Source organism: Phodopus roborovskii, unplaced genomic scaffold, assembly GCF_943737965.1.
Source record: "Phodopus roborovskii unplaced genomic scaffold, PHOROB, whole genome shotgun sequence".
In the NCBI taxonomy this organism is placed as follows: Eukaryota; Metazoa; Chordata; class Mammalia; order Rodentia; family Cricetidae; genus Phodopus; species Phodopus roborovskii.
In genome coordinates, this window is record NW_026126412.1 from 9,157,436 (window position 1) to 9,184,223 (window position 26,788).

At 44.8% G+C, this 26,788-nt stretch overlaps 1 long non-coding RNA gene across 1 annotated transcript; it reads left to right on the top strand.

Annotated features, from left to right (window-relative positions):
- Positions 1-1,042: 1,042 nt before the first annotated feature.
- Positions 1,043-26,222, top strand: LOC127220912 (uncharacterized). Its single transcript, XR_007834411.1, has 4 exons — positions 1,043-1,209; positions 18,483-18,604; positions 20,416-20,465; positions 23,969-26,222. It is a non-coding gene; the product is annotated as an uncharacterized LOC127220912 (long non-coding RNA).
- The last annotated feature ends 566 nt before the right edge of the window (positions 26,223-26,788 follow it).

Genomic DNA, 26,788 nt, shown 5'->3' on the forward strand with positions numbered 1-26,788 from the left:
CCTTGGAATGACCACTAATTCATACTTCAGCCTAGGGGGGAAGAATGGCCAAGAAAGAAGAAAAACTGGGCCATGCTCACAAACTCCCTAAGCGAGGAAGAGAGACTAGCTCAACTGCAAGACCTCAAGTGGGGTCAGAACACCAGTCTGGCTTGGGGGCTTTGAGCTGGAAGAGCCCGGTTTGTTTTCCCCGGGTCGGGTTGGGAGTTCATTTATTTAGATTTGCTTGTTTGTTTGATTTTTTTTTTTTTTTAACAAGAGTTCGACCTGAATTGTCAAGGTTCGTAGTTTGTATTTAACTTGTATGGTGCCAGGACAATCTTTTTCCAAAATGACTTCACCTCTTCACCTCGGCACTAGTTGGCTATAACTGATGAAATAAGCAGACCTGAGAGAGAGAGAGAGAGAGAGAGAGAGAGAGAGAGAGAGAGAGAGAGAGAGAGAGAGAGAGAGATCATTGTGAAAATTATTTTTGAAAAGGCTGTTTGATGTTTCAGTTGCTCCCATCTTGTCCAGCCTTGCTTGATTTAGGGATATGAACTTAGAAAAAACGTCGTTCCTTCTTTTGCTTTTTCTTGTTGAGCCAGTTAAGCTTTTCCGAGAACAACAACAAGAACAGATGTGGTGAACTTTCTCTAACAGGAGCTTTTAAGCTCTGTTTTTCTCTGGGTTCAGCAACCAAAGTTTTTTATACTCACTTTGCAAACCCTTTCTGCATAAATTTGCCTTAAAGAACGGTGAAGGCATGTGTGTGTATGTGTGTGTGTTATTCACTTAAGTTTTAGATGCTTCCGAAGACTTAAGGTCCTTGTTCTACACCCTCTTGCTGGCATGTCTTTGCCCTTAAATCGTGTACTTATGTTGCCCGCTGAAGCTGACGTTAGATTGGGGAAAATTAGGAGCAGCAACTCGGCTTTCTCTTCTATCCAGGCTGGCGCCGCTGGCTCACTCTCGCTGCATATCCCCTCTTGTCCACTAGAGGTCACTGGCCCCTCGCGGCTCGCCTCTCGACCTGCTGCCTCTGGCTTCTAGAGCTCAAATTAGCCTCCCGTTAATTAACACCCAGTCCATCAAGGCGGGTTCCTCCGTACAGTACTTGCAGCAGGGCTTATATAGACAACTCACACCCAGCCAAAGCAAACTTCCCCAAACCCAACACTTCCAGCATTTCCAAATTGGGAGACAGGCGCCAGAATAACCCGGGGCAAGGTATCGTGCCATCATGCTTTAACTTTTGTTGGGTGGGGCTTGCTAAGTTGCTGTGGTGAAGACGGTTTTCTTCGAGAACGAAGGTTCTGCCGGGCCGCTTTACGCCCTACCTCTAGCAGGCTGGGAGTGTGCTTCCTGGCCCCGCCAGCATACTACTTACAGAGACTTTCTCCAGCGCCTGTCGCTATGCAGAAGGTGGTTGCTGGTCTGCACTGTTCTGGGAGCATACAAGTGTACAGGGAGGGCATTTATTTAGACATTCCCAGAGGTCTTTGAAATTGGTAGAAGAAAGAAATTTACATGACGGTGGCTTTTCTCATGTCTTTTGACAGAGAACGGGGAAGAGTCGGGTAATGATGGGGATGCGCGCCACGAATCGACCTGGTTTCAGGGTGTGAGAGGGCCCGAAGTGTCTTGGGAAATTCTCTGGTTCTTGCTGCATGCACACTTTTACTTCTGAAATCTTCAGAAAATCTGAGGTCTAGCTTTAATTTTACAGTATTTTCAACCCAAGTCCCCCAAGGATTCCCCCTACGGCCGGGATGGGGGAGGGGGGACTAAGCCTTATCTCCAGGCCTCAACGAAATCTGAAGAACTGCTTGAAACGAAGCCCGTGTGTATTCCAGCATTAACTCTCCAGCTTGGTCGTACAAATTTGTAAATCTCCATGACATTCTCCTTTGACGTGTTGTTCTAATAGGTGGGTCACGTCTAGTATTCTTAATTCCTTGGGGGAAAATATTAGAAATCGTAATTCAGATCTAAATATTTATCTCACTTGACGTCTTTTGCAGTGATGGGTAGAAGGCATGGGGAGGCAGACTGTGAATGTCCCCTTAGATTAGGGACTGGGCTTTCTTTATCTGGTCCCCCAAAGACCTGGACATTCGACCTGTGAGAGGATGGGATCGCGAGTGGTCACTCACTACACTGCCTTTAGTGCTGAGGCAAGAAGCAACACGCTTTTGTGGTGGGAATAAGACTTCCCTAATGGAGCATTGTCCCTCCTTCCAGAGCAAGGGCAGCCTGGGTCGGGCTACTGACTCCATCTACGCGCTAGGCTGTGAGCACCAACAAACTGAACATCAATAGTAACGAGGAGTAGGCAGGAGGAGGCAGATTAGAGGTCTTGGGAGAAGTCCCGCAGCTAATGCAAAGTCCACTTTTCTTGAAAACGGAAGGGAGCGCTCCCCGAAGCTGGAACACTCAGGGACTTGGAACACCACCTGAGTGAATCCCGGGGCTTATAAACATTGTTTCACAAACCTAAATTTGGAGGTGGAAGGTCCTTGAAACATCCACTCCAGGACCTAGTTCAACCTTAATCACGAAAGAGCACCCACCCACAGCCCAACTTTGTTCAGCCACCACTTGCTTTTGGCGACAATACTATCAGGCCAGTGTCCCAGCACAGGCTCTGCAACTCGACCTCGCTCCAGTGTAGGCACAGGTGTCAGCCTAAGTAGGAATTATGTAATGGATTTGCGGGCCTAGGCTCCTACCAAAGGGAATTAGGGAGCATGAGGAGGCTTTCTCTTTTCTTTTCCTTTTGACTATGTCTGGTATCAGGTGTACGGGATCTGAGGCAGCAGGTGTGATCTGAAGGGAAAGAACAAGCGAAATGGCGGCCAAGGTCACAGTGCTTCGGAAAGCTGCCAGGAGAGGCTGGCATCTCCTCCTCAACCGCTCACCTGAGGATGGCTCACAGCCCAGGTGGCCTGGATTCCAAGGAAGAGAGGCAAAAGCCTGGCTGCCCTCCCTCTTGTAGATGCTGTGTGGGTTCTATCCGGGTGTCTTCTGTTAGTCTTTTGATCCCTTCATGTGTTTGATTGAGTGTGAGTATAGATGCAAAATCATACACACACACACACACACACACACACACACACACGCATATGGCTAGCATACAGTGACAGGGAGCCCCTCCTTTAAAAGAAGTGATAACTTTTGGCACGAGGTGCAGAGGCAGGTCTCTAATCCAAGAGCCCATTCAAGGCCTTTTCTAAGAGGCTAGGCCACGGGAGCACTCCCAATGTGGAATTCATTTCGGGCCAATTTTGGTTAACTGTAGAAGGGAGATTTCAAGCAGCGCCAGCCTGTGTTTCCTTGGGCAGGAAGGAAAGAGACTTTAGGAAGAATGACCTCAGCTCCAGAACTGTCAGTGACCTTTCCGACACCACATTGCTGCCATCCGGACTGGTGACAGCCACAGATATCTGAAACCTTAGATAACTAACTGAATCGTTTGAGCCTTAAAAAGTCACATGCTGATTTTGGGAAGTGGTCTTAATTTTTTAATGATAAAACAGAATAGCTTTTAAGAGATGACTATAAAATCTGAATTTGAAGCTCCCTCTTGATTCCTGAAAGGAGCATTCATTCAAGGTGACCAAAAAGAAAGGTTAAAAATGAGCACAAAGAGAACATAGCAGAAGCTCTCTGCCTGGCACAGAGGTGGGGTACACACTGGTGAGGAGATCACAGATGAGCTGTGGTTCTGGCTCCTTAATTCAGATTGGTGAATGTAGACAAAAACTTACAAGCTAGAAACACTTGAGTCCAAGATACACAAATGAAGCTCCATCCCTGTAAACTATTACCAGTTTACTGAGTTGCTGCCCAGAAAACTGGCAGTCTCTCTATATTGATATTTACATGACCCCAGCATGGCCTCAAGTGTTTGTGTTAATTATTGAAAGAACTAACATCAATGACTACCCGTAAACAACATTTTTACAGGTCTGTGAGAGATAGACAGGAAAAATGCTAACATCTGTGGGGAGGGGTTCAAATGGTCCCATTAAATATGCCATAATCCATATTGTTTGATGGTGAATATTTTTGCCTTCCTGGCTATTGCCAAGACTGTTGTTTTTTACAGGAGATTCACTGAAAAGGATCAAGCAACACCACTCCATAGCTACCCCTGTTTGGGGGACACGTATGAGTTTCTACATGAATCCCTATTTCAGGTCTCCTAGGCCAGCCAAACTGTGTAGCAACACTAGCAGAGAACAGTCCGACATGAATCTGCCTCCTCCCTGACAGAACTTGGAAAGAGAAACCTTTCTCCTCCTTCTCCCCTCCTCCTCCTCATCATCACCTTCCTCTTCTCCCCAGAATCAGCTCACATTTCCATGTCTGCCACTAAAGCCACACTCACAGTGCCAGCAGTACAAAGCCAATTGTGGCTTGGGGCTTTACTGACTGCCTCTTGAAAAGTTCCACACCTTGAAGAAAAGCAGGCTGCGCATCTTTGGGATGTCAGTGGCTATCTGTTATCTAAAGATTCCTGGGCTCATTTTGCAAGTCAGTGTGCCCAAATATGACATTGTGGATAAATTTAAAAGGAAAACCTGGAGGGCAGTTTATGAAGTTATCTGTCTCAAGTATAAAGAGAAGTTTTGTAAGCTGCTGTGATCTTAAACCCAACCACAGATAGCATTGCACTTTCCCTATGTATCAGACAACTGAAATCTAAAACTGTGATAGTCACACCATCTACTTCCTCTGACAGAGTCTCATATTTTAAAACATAGATAGTCAGACATCTAAAAATAATATCCAACAAGCAAAGCTGTTTAATTGTTGTACAGCTGTTAAATGGTGAAAAATAATGGTCTGTCCCCACCTTATCATTGTACTGTAGTCTGAGTGCTGTCCTTATACAAACACTCACTTCAAAATGTGTGGGAGATACAGGGAGGTGGACAACTTTTATCCCCAGATAGCCCCTGTCAGTGCAGGTCTGTGAGTCTGGGAGTACCAGCTTGGCAAAGACATCTGCTCTTGGCACAGTGATCCAATGGTACAGGCTAGCGTCCGGTCTTTGTGCTTTTCATTTGGTTCCCTTTTGCTGTTGTCCGGAAGAATCCTGAAAATTTCAGTCAGGGTGAAATCCTTTCATATAGTTCATAGGCAGCCAGTTCTGCTCAAGGGAAATGATTTTGTTTGCCTTCAACTAACATAGGTTTCCAAAGAACAAGTTCATTTTCCATTTTACTTCCAATCCTTGGTAGTAATAAATTAGCAACATTTTTTATCATTGTTATCCTGAAATAAGATCTGGCAGATAAAGGAGTCCTTATGCCAGATGTTAAAAAAGCTAATGTCCAGGAAATTCTTCCTGCCACAGGAAAGGTACAGTAACAATAGTTTCTCAACCAAGTATGCAAAAATCCTCAGTGCTGGGAACCATTTGGTAGGCTAGCTGCAAAGGACATGGCTGCCGAAACACCATAGCTATTATTGAGATTAAGCAGCTTTAAGAAAATATAATTGCTAATAAAAGGCTTTTCTCCACATCCCTCATACCAAGGCATGGTTTCCCTCACCCCTCTGACACTTTATGGAATGTCATTCACATGAATTGTAAGTAGAATTATGTGGAAGCTAGTGGTCTACTGTACAAGGTTGCATCTACAGGTCAGCAAGGAAGAGAATATGAGGGGTGACCTCACTATACTTAGGGACGGTTGTCTGAGAAAACACGTTCACGTGTTCAGATATCGATGTTGAAACTTTTCCTCTTTAAGAACGCGACACAATTTTTCAAACCTACCACGTCCACCCTCTGCGGTACCCCTGTGTTTGTGCACTAAAGGCGGCCATGAAATCATCGCATGGGGCTGGTTTAATGCATTTAACAGAGAACTAATGGGTTGTCTGTGGCAGAAAGCGTGTTCCCATTTCTAATCCCGTCACGTACTGAAACGGTTTTGTGCCAATCTGTGGCTTCCACCTTTATCCATCCTGCAAGCTCCTACTCAGGAAAACCTTCCCAGTTTCTGACCGCTGCCAAAATGTCCTGCTTTCTGGCTACTCATTTTCGGTCTATTTTCGTCATGTTTAATAATAATAACTGATCCTTGCAGTGCAAGATCTCAGTTGAAATGATCCTGTGAGCTCCTGCCTTGTTTCTTGCTTTGAAATGTAATCTTAACTACTCAATATATTTAATTTGCTCTCCAAGCTGCAGGAGACCAAAGATACTTTTGTGCTGGATTTTACCTTCTTTCCTGCCCAGAACGTGCGTTGTGCGGGTGTATACACACACACACACACACACACACACACACACACACACACACAGGCTCGCGCGCGCACGCACACACACACACACACACACACACACACACGGAGGAAAGAGGGAGGGGGAGAGAGAAAGAGGGAGGGAGGGAGAGAGAGAGAGAGAGAGAGAGAGAGAGAGAGAGAGAGAGAGAGAGAGAGAGAAGGAGAGAGAGAGAGAGAACTCCGCAAGAAAGAGAAAGAAGAGGCAGGGATGCTCTGTGAATAACAGAGACTTGGGGCTCAGGCTTAACCCCTGCTTTAGGGATTGGGGAAGGGGCGGGAGCACTGGCCCACCGACAGCAGCCGCTTTGGCCTGGGAGCCGGCAGTCCCGGTGAGGACGCGAGGATGCCCCGCGGGCCCCTGCACTTGTCTGGCACAAAACAGGCTGCCTAGGCTCCGAAGTAAAAGTTCTGGATGCTCGAAGGCACGGAGTAGCCACCTTGCCCGAGCGTCTCGCTGGCTGAGAGAGAGGCCTCCAGGGCTGGCAGAACTGGGAGGAAGCCCTCGTAGGGGGTCTTGTGGTGCTAGCTTTTGTACCGCCCCGCCTAGGCCAGTCGGGAGCTGACGCACTCGCTCCCCAGAGACGCTGGGGGCGTCGCACTGCAGCTGGGTGGGGAGCAATTTATTCCTGGCGGTCACATCCCACCCCATCTTCTGTTACTCCACCCTACCCCTCCCATCCCTCCACCTCTTCCTCCTCCTCTTCTACCAACGCCCGCACTATCTTCTGATTCTTTTTCTGCTCACCCTCCATTCTTCCTCTCTCCTTTTCTTTTCCACTCTCTCTTTCCCCTCCCCTACTCTCCCATGTCCCTCCCCCCTCCGAATAACCAAGCTTTTGCCTCTAAAAGTCACAGAGATGATGGAGAGAGAGAGAGAGAGAGAGAGAGAGAGAGAGAGAGAGAGAGAGAGAGAGAGGCCTGCGGTGACTGGAATGGAAGACAGGAGGGGACCTGGTACATCTGGGAGTGGAAACTTGATGCGATGCTTCTGGGCCAAGATTTGCCAGGGCCTCGCTTAAGGTGAGTACTCTGGGGGCCCAAGGAGTTCCCACTTGGAAGGCTCCAAATCCCGCCCAAATTTGAGAGACCCGCGGTAGTCAAATAGCGTTTAAATCTGGGATGGGGTGAGGGTCGAGAAAGGTCTACCCCAAAGCGGGTGCTGCAGCCTGCCTCCTAGCTCCTAGCTCCGGCTCCTGCCCAGGGTTGCTTCCCAATCTGCCCAGGCAGCGCCTTCCAGAGTCTCTTCCGACGCCTACTTTCCTGCAGCTCCCCTCCTAACAAACCCGCGTTCAAGGGACACTTAGGCGTCAGGAAGTGGGGAAGTCAGCCTCTCTCAGACCCTGAAAAGTAGTTTGGCAAGGTTGGCACTCTCTGATTCTATGGTTCTCTCGAACCTAACCCAGGATCCCTAGGTAGTGCATAATATTGTTATTTTCCCTTTTAAAACGAATGACTTAAACGAAAATTCGTATGTAGTCAAAAAGATTATTGGATCACTATGACTGATCAGCTGCTGCTGACCTACCAATAAGCGTTTTTAAATATACACGTATATTCATGCGTGCCCCCTGCACGCAAACACACTCGGGGGGCTCTGAGTAATGAATCAGACAGCTCTAAGTTACCAAGAATTAAGAGGGAATCTAAAGGGCTTTTTAAATGTTATGCACGTATGTTCCATTTGTGTGCAGATTGGGGGGGGGGGTTGGTAGCTGAAGGAACATTCGTTAGCTGGGCATTTTCTCCGTGCCTGTGTGTTGCGTGTGTTGTCAGCTGGCTCTGGTTTCTAAGCACCGAGTGTTGCCAAAGGCTGGGGCCAGCATCCACCATCCACCTCGGCACCCTAGTGGCAGAACAGGACTCATTTGTTTGGTGCAGAACGGTGAGGACCTGGAAGAGGCTGGAGTGTAGTTAGGTCGGCCCCCTGCCATCTATTACACCTGCGGCAGATGGCTCAAGTGGTAGAGCGGTTTTGTTTGCCAGGATCAAGAAGGGAGGAGGAGATTCAGCCTCGCCCCACTCAAAAGAAGTACGTAAAGAGCCAGAGAAATGAAAGAAGCCACGTCCATGCCATCAAAAGCAACAATGCTGTCCCCTCCCCTGAGTTATTCTGGGCAGTTAGTGACCTTGATGCCTAGCCCCAACAGATACCATGGCAGAATTTTACGAATGTATTTTTGATCAAATGTTTTCTCTACACACACACACAAACACACACACACACACTCACACACACGTAGATGCACACAGGTGTCCTTGGGGCTGAAGTGAATGACAATCAAAATTCAAAATCCAGGAAGCCCCTTCTCTTCCCAAGAGCTTCATTCACTGGGACTGCCAGCTCACACAGAAAGACACCCCCCCACACACACACACAGACTGCTAGCTGAGATTTAAGCAGGCTTCAAACATATAAATCTCATTTTAACACAGAGTGGCGTTCCTTTCTGATCAATATTCTAATGCTTGCACCCTTTACTTCATGTTACTCAACAAACAGGGGAAGAACTAAGCACACCCTCCCTGGTGACAGTAGGGCATGGACAGATGTGACAAAGAGCGCAGACTCAGTATAGGAAGCTCAGTCTGTTTTCAATTGTTTAATTCTACACTGAAGCTGAGAGTGAAGAGAACTATATCGAGGGACACCAAAACATAGCAGAACCCTGTCTCTACCCTTGCTCTACACCAGTCACTATAATCACAGACATCTATGTTTTATAGCAAATATTTTCATGTTTCTTATGAGGTAAATTATTATGCTGACCTAATTCTCTATCATAAATCAAGTAAATTTCCCTTGCCCGGGGTATAATACGCTAACTTGTTGGGGTTGGTTGGTATGTAGCTGCAGAGAAATTCCACCATTTTGGATCACACTTTTTTTTTTTTCATATTAAAGCCAAATAATGTTTACAGTTCTACAAAAGACAGGGAAACAAGAATGCATTCTAGTTTTGATTTGGGGGTCACAAATAAGACACCCACCAAACAGTTGCCCAAAAAACCCTGTGAATTAGGGTTCTCTGGCTGGGTACTTATCTGCACCATGTAATTTAATTGTTCTGCCTTTCCTAGGAGGGTTTTCATTTTCCAAGGAGAAACTTCAATATGCACAAAGCTATAAGGCTCATTGAGAAGAATATAAAAATAGTGCTGTCTTTCATTCAGAATTAGTGATATTAGTTTATTCACAAATCATACAAATTGTTAAGGGTCTGTTCTAAGGCATGAATCCATGTATTACCAAATCCACTCCTATCCACTTGCAGGAAAATTAGAACAACAACAACAAAAAAAAACCAACCAAACAAAACAACAACAAAAAAAACCATGCAATTGTAAAAATGAGCTGGTTCTTCTTGAACTTTTGATTTTTTTTAATGAAAAAATAAATAGAAAGACAACTGTTTTAAAACCTGCTTTTAGGGAGACTAAGAGCATCCTGTTTTATTTAAAGAAAAAACAAATTAGCTAAGTTTTACCATTCTGAAGAATGAAGACAATAATTTAGCCCAAACAATGTTTCTTCTCTTACCCTTTTCTGATTTAAACATGTTAGACCCTAATTCCAACCAGGTTCTAAAGCTAAGACTAAGAATTCCAATATGGACTTGTGACCTTTGGATTAACAGGTGAACTTATTGGTTTTTATTTATTTTATTTTGCTTCTTTTTAAACCCTGGGGTTTGACAAATATGGCATTTTAAATTGAAACTTCAAAGACTCCAACTAGTTCAAACGCTCCGGTATTTTAAGGGGAAGGGATCTGCCTTAATATTTAAACATGTCAGTCCAGAATCACAATAAGATTTCAGAGGCCCCTGTCTGCTCAGAACTTGGTACAAGTAAAGGAAACATGTAGAGTAAGAAGAGATGCTGCCCCCCCCCTTCCTCCACTCACCGCTGGGACCACCTACATCACATGCTTTCATATAAAATGGCTATTTGGTTTTACAGAAAAGAATCATGAGATAAGATCTAGAATATGCAAACTGTACTCAGACACACTTTAACATATCTACTTTGATATACAGGCTCTATATATGTGAGGGGAGCTTTGGTCTCAAAAACATCAATATCATTCCAAGTTTGTCTTAGCTTAAGGAATTAATAAGATTATAATCCTTTAAAAAAAAAAAGGTACCAAATGTTTTCTGATGCAGTGCAATGAGGTAAAGCCATCCAGCACCCAGAAGGGCTCAACCAATTTACAGGCCTATGGTGGTGCCAGGCGTTTTTTAAAGATGCAGTCTTCAATCGGCACTAAGTAGGTGTGGTGGTGAATGGTGAAGAGGACTATATTATAAGCCCAAGTAAATTAGAATTTCGCCATTTGTTTGCGTCTCATAAAACCAAAGGACTGTGATCAACTGCATTTGCAGGTCCCTAGGGCTCCCAGAAGAAAGGGCCTTCGGCTGGAGGGTATGTGTGTTGTCTGTGTGATCAGGCCCCCTTTGCAGCTCCCTAGATCCCTCTAGAGACTATAGCTTTGCCTTTCCTGGTGCAGAAATGGTTAGAGAGGTCCCAAGAGCCTTAAACACAAAGCTCTTGAAGCTTCTCAAAGTCCAGAGAAATCGGGTTCAGGTCAGGGCCGCCCCGACGGCCCAAGCACGGTGCTCAAGGGGCCAGTAGGTGTCGCTGTTTCCCTGCTGGCAGGAGCCTGGAGCCCGACGTTGGCCCCTAGCACCACTCAGCTTTCGGCCCCGGGTGCTTTCCCAGACTCCTCTGAGCTCCAGGGTTGTGATGGCTCCCACATTGTGTTTCCCCCTAATCCCTACCCTGGCTCACCTGGCCAGGGCCACAGCAACAGTGGTCGGCCTAATAGAACATCTATGGAGAGAAAAAGGAGAGACGAATTTGGTGGGACCAAAAGGCTTTGATAGTGCTTTATCTGCCACCCATGCTCGCTCCTTCTTTCTCTTCATAGGCCGAGGGAGGCAAGGGACTATGGGAAGCACCCTGGTAAAACCCAAAAGTTGGGGAATTCAGACACAGTTTTACTTTGAAGAAAAAGCCAAGAGGTTCAAAACTAGCTTCGAGGGACCTAGTCACAGAAAGAATTTTCATATCCTTGTCTCAAAAGACAAGGAAGGAGGTTAGGGTGTGTTGTGGAGGGGTGGGGAGTGGGGGATGCTAGGCCTGTGCTGTGTTTGCCAATGTGTTTGCCCATAAGCCTGTACCCAAAGTGTGGGGTTAACGCAGTGGCCACCCTTTGCTCTGGCCCAGAAAGGAAAATTTGAAGTATCCTAGTCTCCCCCCACCGCCCTCCCCAAAGCATTGCTTACTAAGCATTAATCTCCGTTGGCTAGGTTTAGCCCATCTTTGCAATCTATATTAAAATTCTAGGTATTGAGAATTCTACTCCTTTCTTTGGCGTCCTGCAGGCCCCTGGCTTTGGCTCTGTATACTGCATAAGCGATTATTAACTAGAGGAGTTCTTTTTGTGTCGGGGAACGGGGGCAGGGAGGATCGGGGGAGCATTTGGCTTGCAGATTCCAAGAGAGGTACTTAACAATGGTTACATCCTATAGATGGCTGGAGATTTTATTACGATCCAGATTTCTTTGCATAGGGACCCCACTTCTCTGGCTGGGGGGAGATGGCATGAAAATGAAACACCCTAAATTCAGTTTTGCACAGTCGCGAGAGGCGCTGTGGAAGTGAAACTACCTTTGTATTTAATGAAAGTCTAAAAATAGTATCTACGGTCAAGAGTTTGCTGTAATTTTTTTAAAGACACCATACTGCTGTGTTTTGTGTAAAAGTAAAACATTCACAAAGAGGAAAACCATAACAAATATAAAACTAGGAAGCACGGGAAAACTTGGCACTTAAAGTGACAAGTATATTGGGATAATTTTCCTGTAATGTCTAGTCTGAGGCATTTCCCTCTCAGGACCGGTAGCGCAAGAGGCTGCGTATTCAAAGAGAGGCTGACTTTTTAGCCAGAGTTGGCAAATATCTTCATTAAGTATCACGCCTTTTGCTGTTTCATAAAATTGACTCCTTCCTTTAAAGTCTTATGTATATTATACAATTTCAAATAATCATTTCTGGTCGAGACAGCAAATTTATCTCTGGGGGTGGGATAGGATGAACACGTGTCTAATTGTAGGTTGTGAAGTTCAGTGAGGTGGTATTTTTAGCTTGAAATGCTCAAATTCATACACTTGGATGTTTCTTCCGGTCTCATTCTTTCTGTTTTTGCCCCCATTCACTCAACCCTTTCTCCTATTTTCTGCTCTTTCTTGCCTCTGTCTTCCTTCTTCCCTCTACAGCGCCTCTCGCCCATTCCCTTCACTTCTTTTCTTTCTCGCCTCTTTTCCTTTCTCGTTCCCGCTCCCTTTCTTGTATAATTTATTGTCTGATTCTATCAGTCAAGTTAAGATGAAACTAGCAAGAGGGAGGCCCATCACCCTTACTGGCCCTCTCCGCGAAGCGCTTAGGAGACTTTAGGGAGCTGTCGGTAGCTGTCAGGTAGGGACCAGCGCGACAGCCCTCGGTGCAGAGCACTCTGTTTGTGGAGGAGTTAGGGTCCGCCTGGGGTGGAGGGGTTTATTCAAATACCGCCCGCTGCCGCCGTGATTCGCAGGGACTCGGCCTCCATATGGTAATGCGGGGCGGGGGTGGGGTGGGGTAGAGGGAGGCGCAGAGGGGAGGAGAGGATGGGGGTGAGGGCGGGAGGGAGGGGGCTCTGACACCGCGCGCTCTGCTGCTGTGCTGGGACAGAGCACCCGGACCCGCGGCAGCGGCGACAGCGGCGCTACCCACCCTCTACCTCTACACCCATCAAGCCAGGAAGCCACCAAGCCACGGGCCCTCCGGGTAAGCCACAGCGTGCACACCTCAGCGATGGTGAAGCCAATGAGGGAGATTAGAAACAGAAAAGATTACAGAGAGATCAGAGATAAGAGGTGTACCTCTCTCTGTCCCTTGTCACACAGAGCGCGTGCACATGCATCTGTACACACATGCATGTTTCAACAGTAAGACATTCCACATTCCTTGCTACATCCATCTAAATGCATGCACCGACACTCTGCCCTGCAACGTGGCCAGTGTGTTTGTCCTGATCCTGCTTAAAGCGGGCAGGTATGTGCTGGAGCCTAGGCAAGAATAAACAGCCACACACAATTGAATAGAAGCCAAAACTCAAGACATTCAGCCTGCTGAATTGATTCATTCGGCTCGGTGCCCCCACCCCCACCCCAACCGGAATTCTGTAACCAGTTATGGAATTCTGCAATTATTCATAAAACGTGCTGAAATTTTACCTCAGGAGATGCAATCTTGCTATATATGGCAAGGTAAGGGTGAACCGGGAGGATGGATGTGTTTCCATTTTTTAATGTTTTACGCATAGCCATCTGACCACTTTTTATTGGGTGACATATCATATGAGCACTCTCATGTAGGCTTGGAAAAACTGTAGCCAGAGGTAAGGCTGAAAAATGCCATAAGAATTAAGCGTACTGAAAATGGATGCTAGAGAGTACAACATGAAAGATGGCATACAGCTGTAGGTTTGAAATGGGAGGAAATGCATGTGAATATTTATACACAAAAGCCATTGGGGAGGGCTGAGTCTTGCCTTGAGTATCTGTGCAGGTAAGTCATTCATAAGAAAACTAATTACCTGTGCATGTACTCGGACTTGTTTAATTGAAAAAGCTGCATGTGTGCACATTTTCTGTTCTTTGTGGTTATGCAATTATGGATTGGGTGCTTTTTTACATGATAGCTTTAGGGAATGCTAATATATAATTTAAATGTACATATATTCAATAGTCATTGTGCTGAATAGCTATACTGCCAAGGAGGAAAAATTCTATCGTATAAACAAGATTACTATAGCTTGAAATCCAACTCAAGGCCTGTATATTTTAAGGCACATCAACTGGGTTAATAGAGTTAACTGTTTTGTTTGTGTGTTTTCACTTCAAAGTCAGAAATTAAGGATGCTTTGCAATCTAGATAATGTCTTTCCATCCATAATGAGATAAAAACTCGGTATATTTTAAATGCTGCAGACAGGACACAACATACAACATGGTTGAAAATGTCTTCCTTGCAGAAGGCTGTCCATTGCTGTGTCTACACACTTTAAAATACATTTTTTACAAGAAATGCTAGAAAGCAATAGGTGGTGAATACCACATTCCCTCAGTTAATCAGCACAATTCTTTAGTATTCTGGAATCCCTTCACTCACACCTACTTTTCTCAAATGTATTGGCTCCAACCTGTGTTTCTACTAATAGGAACTTAATCAGGGAATCAAACTTTGAGCCTCAGAACGGTAGGCATTATAGCCAAGGGAGGGGTATGTAAAGAAAGAAAGAAAGAAAGAAAAAAAAAAGAAATGTGTTCTTTTATGATCAAACTAGGATGTTCTCCAGTTGGCACTGTATACATAACACATATGCATATTTCTAATCTTAAGTAAACAAAAGAAGGGAGGCAACTGTGTACATAATCTAGCTAGAGATAGCAGCAAACACTAGCCAAAAAAAAAAAAAAAAAAAAAAAAAAAAAGGAAAAGAAAAAAAAAAAAAAAAGACTGAAAAGACTGACAGAAAGGACAACAGAGGCAAATAGACTTATAAAATGGGAAGAAAAAGGAGGGGGAGGGGAAATCAACAAAACCGTAGAACCAGAAATTTTCAAGGAATTTTTTTAAAAAATGCAAATATATCTTTACATATGCATCAGTATTAAAAATACTACACGCTGGACCCAAGGGGAGCTGGAGCAGGAGGAGGAGGAAAGGTGGAGGAGTGGAGGAGGAGGAGAAGGAGGAGGAGGAGGAAAGAATGGAGGCGCCGCGGAGCCCTGATTATGCATGGGCCGGAGCTGCCTCTTCTAACCTGTTCTCGGAGCAGGGCAGCCGGCGGTCCTCAGCCGCCCACAGAACAGGAGCCGAAACAACCGTTCCCGAAGGCTACAGCGTTTATTTTTCTCTTTTGGGGGATTTTGGCGGTTGTTTCAGGGGCTAGCCAACTGGCCCCTTTAATTAAAAGCTTCAATAAAAGGCGATCGCTCCAGGAATGCACCCGCTCCACTTCGCGCAGGATTTGCATATTTTTTTAATGCCCTAATTTCCTTGATGTATGTAAATGTAGCCGGACGTAGAGGGAGACAGGGAGCTGACGTCAATGGACGTGACCTCGCAGCTAAACCTTGAACGTGAAGCCGGGATGGGGGAAAACACGGAGCGGCGGCCGGTGGAACCCGAAAGCCTGTATCTATCCGTGGCCGAGCCCGAGCCCGAGCCCGAGCCCGAGGTTCCAAGGGCGCCCTTGCCAGTCCCAGGGGAGGACAAGCCGCTGCCACGTTTCTGCCGGCGGCAGTTGCCAGCCTCGCCAGTCTTCCCGCCACGTACGCAGATTCTCATTTCTGCACCTGCAGCCCCACCAAATACAAGTTCTTGTCTTTCCCCAGGAAAAAGAAAGAAACAAACAGACGCACAAACCTAAAACAACAAACCAAAAGCAACAGATAACAAACAGAACGAATCCCAAGTGTTTTAGAACAAGGCTCGGGTCGCTTGTCAGAAAGAAGACTGACAAAGGAACATTGTTATTTTTTCCCCTTCTCTCCACCAGCAGAGGAGAGGGAGACAGCAGATATCAGCAAAGCAATACCTAAAACACGATCTGCTACACATGTTCCCAGTAGGGAGAGGTAAATTGTCCAGCCAAATGGTGAGGGCTTCTCTTTTTGGTACCTGTTTACCTATCAACAAATTATGCGTGTTAGTTTCATTAACAGCAATGCCAGGAGCGAGAATTTTACTGTATGGGAGTGACGTGTGTGTGTGTGTGTGTGTGTGTGTGTGTGTGTGTGTGTGTGTTGGAAGATGCTTAGCTTACTTAGATTGGTGAGCACAGAGGGAGGCGGCTTGGGATAGAGACCAACCAGTATTTTCATGGCTAGGTCTGGTGACTAATCTGGGGAGTTATCTGGCTAAGGATGGTGGACTGGGGCTCAACCCCCTCACCCCACTTTGAAGAGATAAGCCTAAAAAGCCTTTCCCTGGACAGCTAGGCCCGTGTGATCGCTTTGTCTGAAGTAGGGGGACTTGAGGTGGGAACCATTCCTTTGGCTGCGGCTTGGATCAGGCCTGGTGTTTTCCTCTAAGAGCTCAGCTGCTCCTGCGTGGAGGCAGCGGCGGGCGCTGGGAGATCGGGAGGTCTGCAGGCTGGGCTCGCGTGTGCCCGCGCACCGGGCGGGGGCCGCTGGCACCTCCCAGGGTGCCGCCTGCGATCGCCACCCGCTCTGAGCCGCGAGGGTATGGTCCTCGGCCGCCGCAGCTGAGCTAAGGGCACAAACCTGCCAGCAGGCTAGGAAGAGGCGCTAGAGGCCGCGGTGTCAGCTTCCCAAGGCTGCCGTTTCTGATTGCACCTCGCAGCCCAGCTTTGTTTTCCTGACCTGCTCGCGGCCACTGGGCCGCGTGCCTGAGAGGGGAGTGTGTGAGTGTGCGTGTGCGTGTGCTTGTGCGCGGGGCCGTGCGTGTGCGCGGAGGCCGCGTGCGCGCGCGGCGGGCGGGGACCCTCCCGCCAAGGACATGCTTGGCTGGCTGTCCTCCCGTTGCACTTGGCGGGAAAGCTGGGGGCCCGTAGCGGGGCCGGGCGGCCGCAGCTCTCAGGATAGCCTCTCGTCTCCTCCCCAGGCCACATTTACAGACGGGCGACCGTCGAATTTTTAAAGAGCACCACCCACTCCTCGCCCTGGGTCGTGCAGGCTCCAACTATGGCCCCGGGACTCCTAGGTATCAGCCAGCGCCAAGGCTGCCTTCAGCTCCGGGCGAGCAAATAGGCCCAAGGGGGCAGACTGCCCTCACCGGGACAGATTCCTGCACCGCCTCCCCCCTCCTCCCATGCGCCCGCACCCCTGACCGCCTCCTGCTGGTGTTGCAGGAAACCCACCTTCCCTGAAAGCCCCCACCTTTCTCTACACACTGCCAGCCCCTCCTCCCGCATCTCAGCCTCTCTAGCACACACACACACACACACACACACACACACACACACAGAGAGAGAGAGAGAGAGAGAGAGAGAGAGAGAGAGAGAGAGAGAGAGAGAGAGAGAGAGAGAGAGGGGAGAGAGAGAGAGAGAGAGAGAGAGAGAGAGAGAGAGAGAGAGAGAGAGAGAGAGAGAGAGAGAGAGAGAGAGAGAGAGAGAGAGAGAGAGAGAAGCGTTTTCCTCCTTCGCAACCTTTATCATTCTCGCCTGGTACCCTTTGAATAAAACTGGAGTTTAGAGGAGAAAAATCCTCATAATGTATCCCTTGTCTTTAGCGAAACATACTACCCATCAGAGGGGGAAGGGGACTTGAACCCAAAGACCTTTCTTGAAAAACAAAACAAAACAAAACTCTGCAAGTCAAAAGGTCATTCTCCAAGTTTGTAAATAAAATTGCAAAAGGGAACCCCAAAAGAAAGGAAAGAAAACGAGGAAGGGAGCCAAGAAGGCCCACAAGTTAATAAAATGGTGCACTGGGAAACAAGACAGGGGGATTCTTTTTAAAATGGGTCCAAGAAACCAAGAGGAGAAAAGCTGGGGTGAAGGGGGGAGAAGAAAATACAAGGTGGAAAAGGCAAAATAAGTTTCCAAAGAAATGTGTGCTTTGCATCCTACAATAGGAAAATGTAGCCATTGCCCTCCTTCAGACGAGACATTTCTAATTTGTTCCGTCTGTCAGGAGGGGACTATGAGAGGTTTGGGTGCAAATTCATTATCTCTGGCAACGCAGAACGTAGTGTGGGGACTGAAAAAGACCGTGGCAATGGATGAACAATAGGGCTTCAGTTCATCAGTAACAAAAGCAGTGGGGAAATTGGTTGAGTTTCAGAGCACGTCCTCCTCGGCAGAGGGGGCTGGACTAGACCTTGGACAGCCCCCCCAAAAACTTGCCGAGCCTAGCACACACCACTTCACTCTGCACTCTGAGGCTCAGGGAGCAAGTGCTTGAGTGGGGGGGGAAAGTTGGCTTTTTCCGCCTCCTTGGTCTTTTGCGTTCTCTCTCCCTCAGAAGAGAAGAGAGGTGTAAACTATTTTAGACGCAACCAAGAAAGACTCGCCTACCATGTGGAATTGAGCGGCAGTTTTAAATGTACTAAGAGAAGACTGATCTGAAAAAAAATGTTTTTTCCTTTTTTTTTTTTTTTCCCCTTTTTTTTTTTTTTTTTTTTTGGAGACGCCTAAAGGAGCCTGTTTGTGTGCTGTTGCCGCGTTCAGCTGTGACTGGATCTTGTCTTCTGCCTCGATTTCGGCCCGGCTGGATTTGGGGGACAGCACTGCCTGGCGCGGGGACATCAAGTGAGTATCTTAGCTGCGTGAAGGCTGCAAGCTCCGCGGGGCTGCGCCAGGCCCGCAGTACTGGTAGTTGTCCGGTACCCACACCAGGAGCCAGGCAAGGGCCGCTCCGAGGGCCAGTCCGGGGCTTTGGTTCAGCTAATTGATTGTGTGTCTTTAGTGCCAGACCTGTTGATCGAGTGACTTGTCCGAGCCAGAACGGTTAATTATGCTTCGGGCTGACCCCTAATCGCAGAGAGATGCCAGAAAAAAATCGCATAGAAGGAAATTTTGTATGTAAATTTGTGGTGGTAATAGCGGGACTTCTCTTAGAGGCAGTGCTCAGTACAATTGTGCTGTGCGTTTTTAAATTCTGGGGTCTCAGTTTGAATAATTTGCTTATTTTGGATCGCCCCAAAGTTTCAGTTACCTGGCACTGAAGTCACGGTCTGATTAGACCCTAGTGGAAAACTTGTATACTAGGTAACTGCATCTGGTAAATTTTCTGCTTTCTGGATTTTGGAGGGGAGGGACACAGAGCTATCCCGAGTTTAGCTTTAACCGAACTGCAACCTTCATGGTTAGTGCGGTGCCTTGGAGCTATTCAGCTTCAGACACCTCTGGAATCGGAGTGAAGCTTGTTCTTGGTTTGCTCAGAGCCCCAAATCAACTGAAGGCAAGACCTTCCTTCCGTGGTGAGGGACTATCTGTAGAAAATCCTGGGCGAACAGAACCATAGCAATGTATTTTTGCTTTAGGGTCTGCATTAGGGTTTTTACATTAGGGGTTTTCTCTTGCAAATGTGCTGGCTGTGCTTGAATGGAGTACTGTCTGAAGGGGTCAGGGCAATTCAGTGGAACTGATCAGAAGTTAGACCCCAGGCCCTGTCAAGTCATGGCCACGGCCGTGGGGTGGGGGTGGGGTTTTAGAGCTGTGGCTGCCTTGGGCCCACAAGGATGAAGTCAGACCGTTTTCTTCCTCTCTTGGTACCCACACCTGCCCAACACCTCTATTTCCACCTTGGCACCGGTAACTAGGGCGATGGCAGGAACGAGCCACTGTAGTCAGCATAATTGGACCGGTGCAGTACTTTCATTTTGCAAAAACAACAGCTCCACTCCTCCAGTCCAAAATCATAGTAAGCATCAAAAAATCGTTTTTAAAAACCCAACCTATTTTCTGGAGTATGTAAGGCTTCTTAATATTGGATTGTAGGGGTGGGGTGGGGGAAGGGTATAAAAATCCACCACTTTACAGCAATCAGGGTTTACATTATTCATTGATTTACTGAGGGAAAGAGCCAATCAGGAGCCATAGATATGAATGCATATCTCACTATGCTGTGTGGCCTTACAGTAAACTATTTGCATCTTTCTAATGGATTAGACATTTACCCTGGGATTCCCATTGTTTGAAAGGCCAGGAAATCCAGTCCCTTAAACATTTAGAAAATAAGACTTTGTTCCAGATTTAAAATCCTTGCATGGTGGGGCTGTCTTTTCTCTTTTGTATGGCAGGTTACAAGGTTCAAATCCCTAATGTTTCTTAAGTCTCTCTTCTTTCCAAGCTAAAAATAAAAGGAGAAAGAAAAATTAATTTCCCAAACCCCTCTAGATCCTGCATATTTTGCATTCCCATTATCATGCACGTCTCCATTTAAATGCAAATTAGCATATTTAACCCTGTAGGTGCTAAGGCCCAAGATACACTGTATTGGTGTTTTATATAATCTTTTGGTATTTTAAGGAATCACAGTAATTGTAATACTTTAAACTTAATCTGTATATGATGATATATATAAACGGTGGTCATTTGTTTTATTGCTTATTTTTCAGATGAGACTTCAAAGAAGGATAAAATGAATACACTATTCAATCAAACAAAGGTAATTTAAGATTTTTTATTTGATAAAATATGACTGATGTACAAAACCAAAATAATGTATTGTTTACTGGTGGACAGGTCTGCAATGTCTTACATATTTCTCATTGCAACAGATAGAATTTCAGAAACATCTAAGTTTCAGTGTGTTCAGTTGTTTCTCCTGTAGGAGCCTTTGTGAATATATATATATACATATATATTCATAAGGCATAATATAAATATAGCCTGCAATGGCCTATAAGAAAGAAGTTCATTTTCAGAAGAAAGATACTTTTATTATCATGTAAGCCAGTTAAGTACATTACTTGAGCCATGAACATTGCTGTAAAAAAAATGGATTTTTACAAAGACAATAGTAGTATTGACTTTATTAATAGACTACAGTTTGTGCACCTGTAATTCTTACACATCAAATATTTAAAAAGAGTTGGTGTTAGGCCAATTCATTATGTATTCTGCATTAATGTAGATAGGATTTAGAGATGTTCTCAACATTGGTAATAAACCGAATGTATTTGAATTAATTAAATAGCATAATTCTGACCCAAACATGGTGAAATTCATAACTTTTTACTTTTAACCAGCAGAGATTGTGTATTCCCAAGTGAACCAGGATGCTTGAGTCATGTTTCAGAAATCTGGGGGCCTATAAAAACATCCAAAAATGAGCATGGCAATCACATCCTAGCCTCCCAGCCACTAATGAGAATTTAGTAGGGAACAAACAGGCAGAGCATTTGAATTCGAGATATCCTTCAGTATGCTGACTTCCAAGCAATTATTTTGTAGATTATCCAGATAGCTTTTTAAAAGCAAAAATACCTGACATGAAAGTGAGTTGTAGAGAACTGCTCTTCATATGTGCCATTGTGGACTCCTTGGAGCTGTGTAATTGCAGCATATTGGGGGATGTATATAATAACACATATGATAAACCATGTTGCAAATGTTGGCAATATTATGAATAATCAGGGACTTAATGTTAAATCTTAGTGTATTCCATTTTCTTCTGTGAGCCTGAGAGGTTGATAGAGAAATAAAATATTTAATTGGCTACATGGCTAATGAGCAAGACTGCCCATAATCCTCATCTTGGCTCATTTCACTTATTGGGGTTCCCATAATGAATCTGTTTTTAATACCAAGCATGGAGACCACAGTCTTAGAGTAAATTATCATGGCTACACAGCATTGGCTGAGAAGGTGCTATTTGAAGACAGCATCTTCTGGAGCTTCTAATGTCAGAAGCATCCAAATATTCAAGGTGTTAACTCTCATTGTAGATGCTGTTTCTGAAAATGCATTTTATTGTTAAGTATGGGATACAGCCATAATAATTTTCAAACTACAAAAAAAAATGTGAGGATAATACACACACCACTCACAGGTAAATGTATAGCTTGCTCTCTCACACCTACAAGCACATGAAGCAAAGGGTATGCTAAAAACATTCTTGATTTCTTGGGCTTTGACTTACAGAGTTGAGTAGATTTGATCATTTGCTTGATTTATGCAATACCTGCCAGATCACTAATTACTCTGCTGCCAGTTCTTGGAAAGCAAGGCCATAGTGCTCTTTAATCTTCCAAGCTCCAAAGCTCATTAGGGTTTTACATGATGTCAGAAGTGGCATGTGCCTCAGTGAGTTGTTTATGTTGTGACCATATGGTTTAAGAAGGAACAAAAATTCCATGAATGTGTTTTTAAAATTGAATTGTAGTTTACATGTGCATTTTATATCTGACTTCTTGTTCATGATTTGATAAGAAATATCATGAGTTTTTTCCATATCATAGTCTTTTCTAAGTAACCAGTAAAAGAATACTTACCACAAAAGTAAACAAATTAATCTAAAGACAGATTGGCATCTCTGATACTCTGCCATATCTTAATTGGTGTGATAGTATGTTTAAACTCTTCACTGGAGATATTTCCTAGCATAAAACAAAAACAAAACAAAACAACAACAACAAAACAACTTGTCAGTCTCTTTTACAGGGTTTATATTTGTGTGCTCTGTATGTGGTTGAATAAGCCTGTTTTCATTCACATCTTAAATGAATAAGTTAGTGAATTTCCGAGGAAAATGTATGTTCTAAAAAATGTAAATCTGAAAGTGTTTAGCCCTTGGGGAAAATGGACACATTATGGAATTGAGAGTATAGTGACACCCTGGTGATGTGTGCAATGGATATTAAGAATTATCAATTCTATTTTAGTATGTAATTTAAAGAATAGCAACACCACCAAAAATAATTAGTAATCTTGATTAATACTTTGTGGCATTTACCCACCGAGAAAATGCCTCTTACGTAGATTACCATGGATATTTTGTTGAGAGGCATCTGAATGTTTGATGTTAATAGATGTGCCAGACAGATCATCTATTATAAAGGATGGAAAAGAAAAGGACTCTTGGAAGAGATTTTAAAGTCACACTTTAAAAACTTCTAAGACAATGAATGAAGCTAATGCATTTATTAAATTCTGCTTCTAGATAGAAGAGAAAGATGAGTGGGTGGGGCCAGGGAAGGTGAGGTGGCACCACACTCCACATCCAGGTGTTTTATCTGCATTTTCAGGAGACAATAATTTTGTCATCATTTTATAAGCAAGTCTAGAGCATTTTTTTTTTCTGGTATGAAGGCTGATGTTTAAAACAGTAGACAAAGGCTCAGCATTTTTACCACAGCAGAGTTGTGTACTACATTAGAAACTATTGCTACAATATTTACCTATGCTGCATTCTAACGCACACACACTTTATAAGAAATCATTAAAAAGACAAAAAGATGATAAAAAAGATGAAGCTGGTCTGCTTAGACCGTTCAGTTTGAATTTACAGAACAGAATGCGTTGCCCTATCGCCACGGTACACAGATACAAAACATGCCTGAGCTGTGCAGCCATTAAAAACACAACACCAAAGCAAATTGTCAATGTAATCACACATCGACTCACTGCGTAATAATACAGATCTGATTCCCAGCCCCAGAAAGCGAGGCCCTGCTTTAAGCAATAGTAAAGTGCCTTCCATCTGCCTGCCTATGCAATCTGCCAGAAGAGAAATGCAGGCAAAGACGTTCCCCAGACCTGAAATGCTTTTATCTGTCCTTAGAGAGAGATTTCCTCCAGTCTTTGGATATTAGAACGATCTACACTAGCGCCGAGGAGGTAAAAGGCCGCGGGTTGCTCTTCCAGGAACAGTCGGTAGTGTTAGTGGATGAAATGTTGATTGAGAAAATAGGGCTTGTGGCAGAGCTGCTGCTGCGTCGCCACCAACACTGCTGCAGCCACCGCCACAGCAGCCTCCGCTCCTCCTGGCAGCAGGCGTGGGGCAGTTGGCTGATCACTGATGCATATCAATAACCATGTACTTGAGATTTCTCATGACATCATCATTACCTTGGTCTCCCGCGGTCTCAAACCTTTGACCTTGCCAGGCTGGTCCACAATTTGGCAGTGAAAGCCCCTCCAATGATGGCCCTTTTCTCCTTCTTTCAGACCGGGAGCAGCAGTATTCCAGCAAGACAACATCTTCTCCCCAGCCTAGAAGTTCTGAGAAATCGAGGATCTTCCCCTAAAACATTCTCATACAAGATATGTGCAATCAAGCTGCCAGCACTTGGTAAAAAGCTCATGATGCCTAACCCGATGATCCGGCGCGGATCTTTGAATCAGCTGTCACTTCTATAGAATGGGATTTTCCCCCTCTTCCTTTTTATCCAGCGCTGGAAACTGCCAAGGGCTTTGTACATCTCAGTAGAGGAAGGCTAAAGAATCTTACGTGAGAAGGAAGCAATTTACAATGCAAATAGAGGCCTGTGAAGGGATGGACGCTGCTGCTCACTGGAACAGCTTGCTGCACCTTAGTCGCTGGTTTCATTTTCTGATATTAATAGATGAATTGTTGGCTAACGCTGCTGGAGATTACTTGCTGGAAGGAAAAGAAAGTTTGGAATAAACTCTGAATGCACCAGATCTTATTTGGATGTGTTAGCCGCACTCACTCAGACAGAAACCAGGTCACATTTGCATGAAAAGAGGAATCTTAAACGCGGCAACTATTCTGGAGGACTACACTTGTGTAGATCCAGTGTGGAGAGCGATCTGGAGTGAAACCAGAGGAAGACTTCCTGTGAGGGAAGCGAGTTGTTATCTTTGGTTATCTAGCTGTATGAGTGTATTGGTCTTCATAAAGCTAGATAACCGAAAGTAAAAACTCCTTCAAGATCACCGAGGAGCGGCCCAGAATGAAACCCTACAGCCAAGAGACAGTAAAGACCAGAAAGGTCAGGAATGCTTATTGAATCTAACTTTTTTTTTCTTATGGTTAAAAGTGGGATGCAAGGAAATTAAGTGACACCCATATTGAAATCTAAAGGGGCCAGGTTCTGAGAGGGGCTGTACAACTGGAGAGGAGAATTGTGTAGTTTGTATGGGTGAAGATGCATGGACTTTCTATATTGTTCTGTTTTGGAGCAAACGTTTTACATATAAGAAATACTTTTCTTAGAAAGCTGTTATAGTGATGCCTGATACCTCGTTTAAAAAGGATGCCAGAATTATGTAGATTTGGACAGTTCCCTTCTGAGGCCCCTCCCTCAAGTTTGAAGCTTGTGCTTGGAAACTTTCTATGTATTTGAGGTTGTATATTAAATTCTATGAAGTTAGACTTTCAGTAAAGCTTATATTGGAAGGTTAATAATTTATATCTCCCGAGGACTTAGAGCAAGCAGGGGAAATGGAGGGGGGGGTCTGAATTTTATTCTTCTATTCAAAATACAAGGACAGATGCTTCTCTGTTCCAAGAGGGTTTCCTTGAGGAAGCTACTGAAGCAGAAAGACATGATGGAGACGAGATCGCCTCCCCTCTTGTCAAAGTGTTAAAAAAATGTTCTGTCTTACTCTGCGCCTAGCATTGGAAATGAAAGTGACATTTACGCCACAACCCACGTGTGCGCCTTCTCTCTTTTTGTTTAAGGATGATCAGGTCTATCCAGGAAACAGCTCTGGCATCCCAAACTGAAATAATTAGGACGTATATAGACCTGACAAAAATGGAAACGGGGTGGGGAATCTGAGGGTCTGTCTTGCCTAATTGATTCCGCTAAACGGAAAGCAGGAGATGTGAACGGCAGGACGCTCCGATTCCCACGCTCGGGGGCAAGTGGTAAAGCCTGGCCGGCAGCCTATGACAGACAGCCCTGTTGGGGGGCAGGGGTATGAAAAAAAACATCAAGCACACACACCATACTCATCTCCATCGCTTAAGAAAGTAAAGGCATTTCCCACCCACAGCCATCTGCAGCCTCCCAAATGGCAACACCAACTGGTTGGTAGCTGCTGCGTACTGTTTCAGTTAGTTTTTAAACCACTGTTTAATCTGGCCATGATTAAATTTGGCTTTCTCCTCTGGTTGAAATTTTCATTATTTAAGGAAAGCAAGTGGAAAGGGACGCTAAGAACGTCCCTCCGGAGAAATTCTCAGCCTGTGGTTAGGGCTTGGTGATCACCTTTTGGCTTTTGTTTTGGCTGTGTTGTATTTTAAAGTCACGTCTGGTAACACTCATTCTGACTTAGTTCATCGGACTGTTTACTTCTTTATGTGACACAGGAACTTGGCCTACTTATGCTAATCTACATTCTGGAAATAAAGCTATAAAGTCATCAGTCTGTAGAAAGTTGATTACAATCACAGTGTGTTTAAAACTTGTTTTAGAATAGTCTTAGCAGTATGTGTGCTACAGCTTTTTCTTCTTTTATCTAAAAGTAACTAGTCCTAGCATAAACCTTGAGGTTTTGGAGAAATCCATTGTAAAGCTTTTCTGAAATTCCTTACATTTTGTTACATGTTATTAGGCAAACATTTGTATAGGCACTTGCATATGAACACAACCACTGCAATAAAAAAAAATGACCAACATTGCCTTTCACATGGCCTAAATTACTGACACTCTCAGATATATGATTTTTCTTCAGGGACAGTGCATTTTTCTTTATCACTTCAACTTTTTATAAGATTGAGACTGGGAAGGCCTGGGAAGCCACTGTTAGCGTCACATAGAAAAAGCTGAGAGACTTTAATAAAGTAAATTCTCAATTTGGCTGCTGAACACGTGCCAAAGTTTTACTACTGTAGTGACTGTTGAGAAGACCCGTGTTTATTTACCTTTGAAGCACTGTTTGTGCAAACAAGCTTTCATTGTAAAGTGCCTGTGTTCCTTTCATTTGCCCCATGTCCAGGGGTGCTATTTACCTAGAACCATTGTCTACTACAATTAACATTTACATTACAAAGTGTGTGGTTTTCTTTCTCAAGGA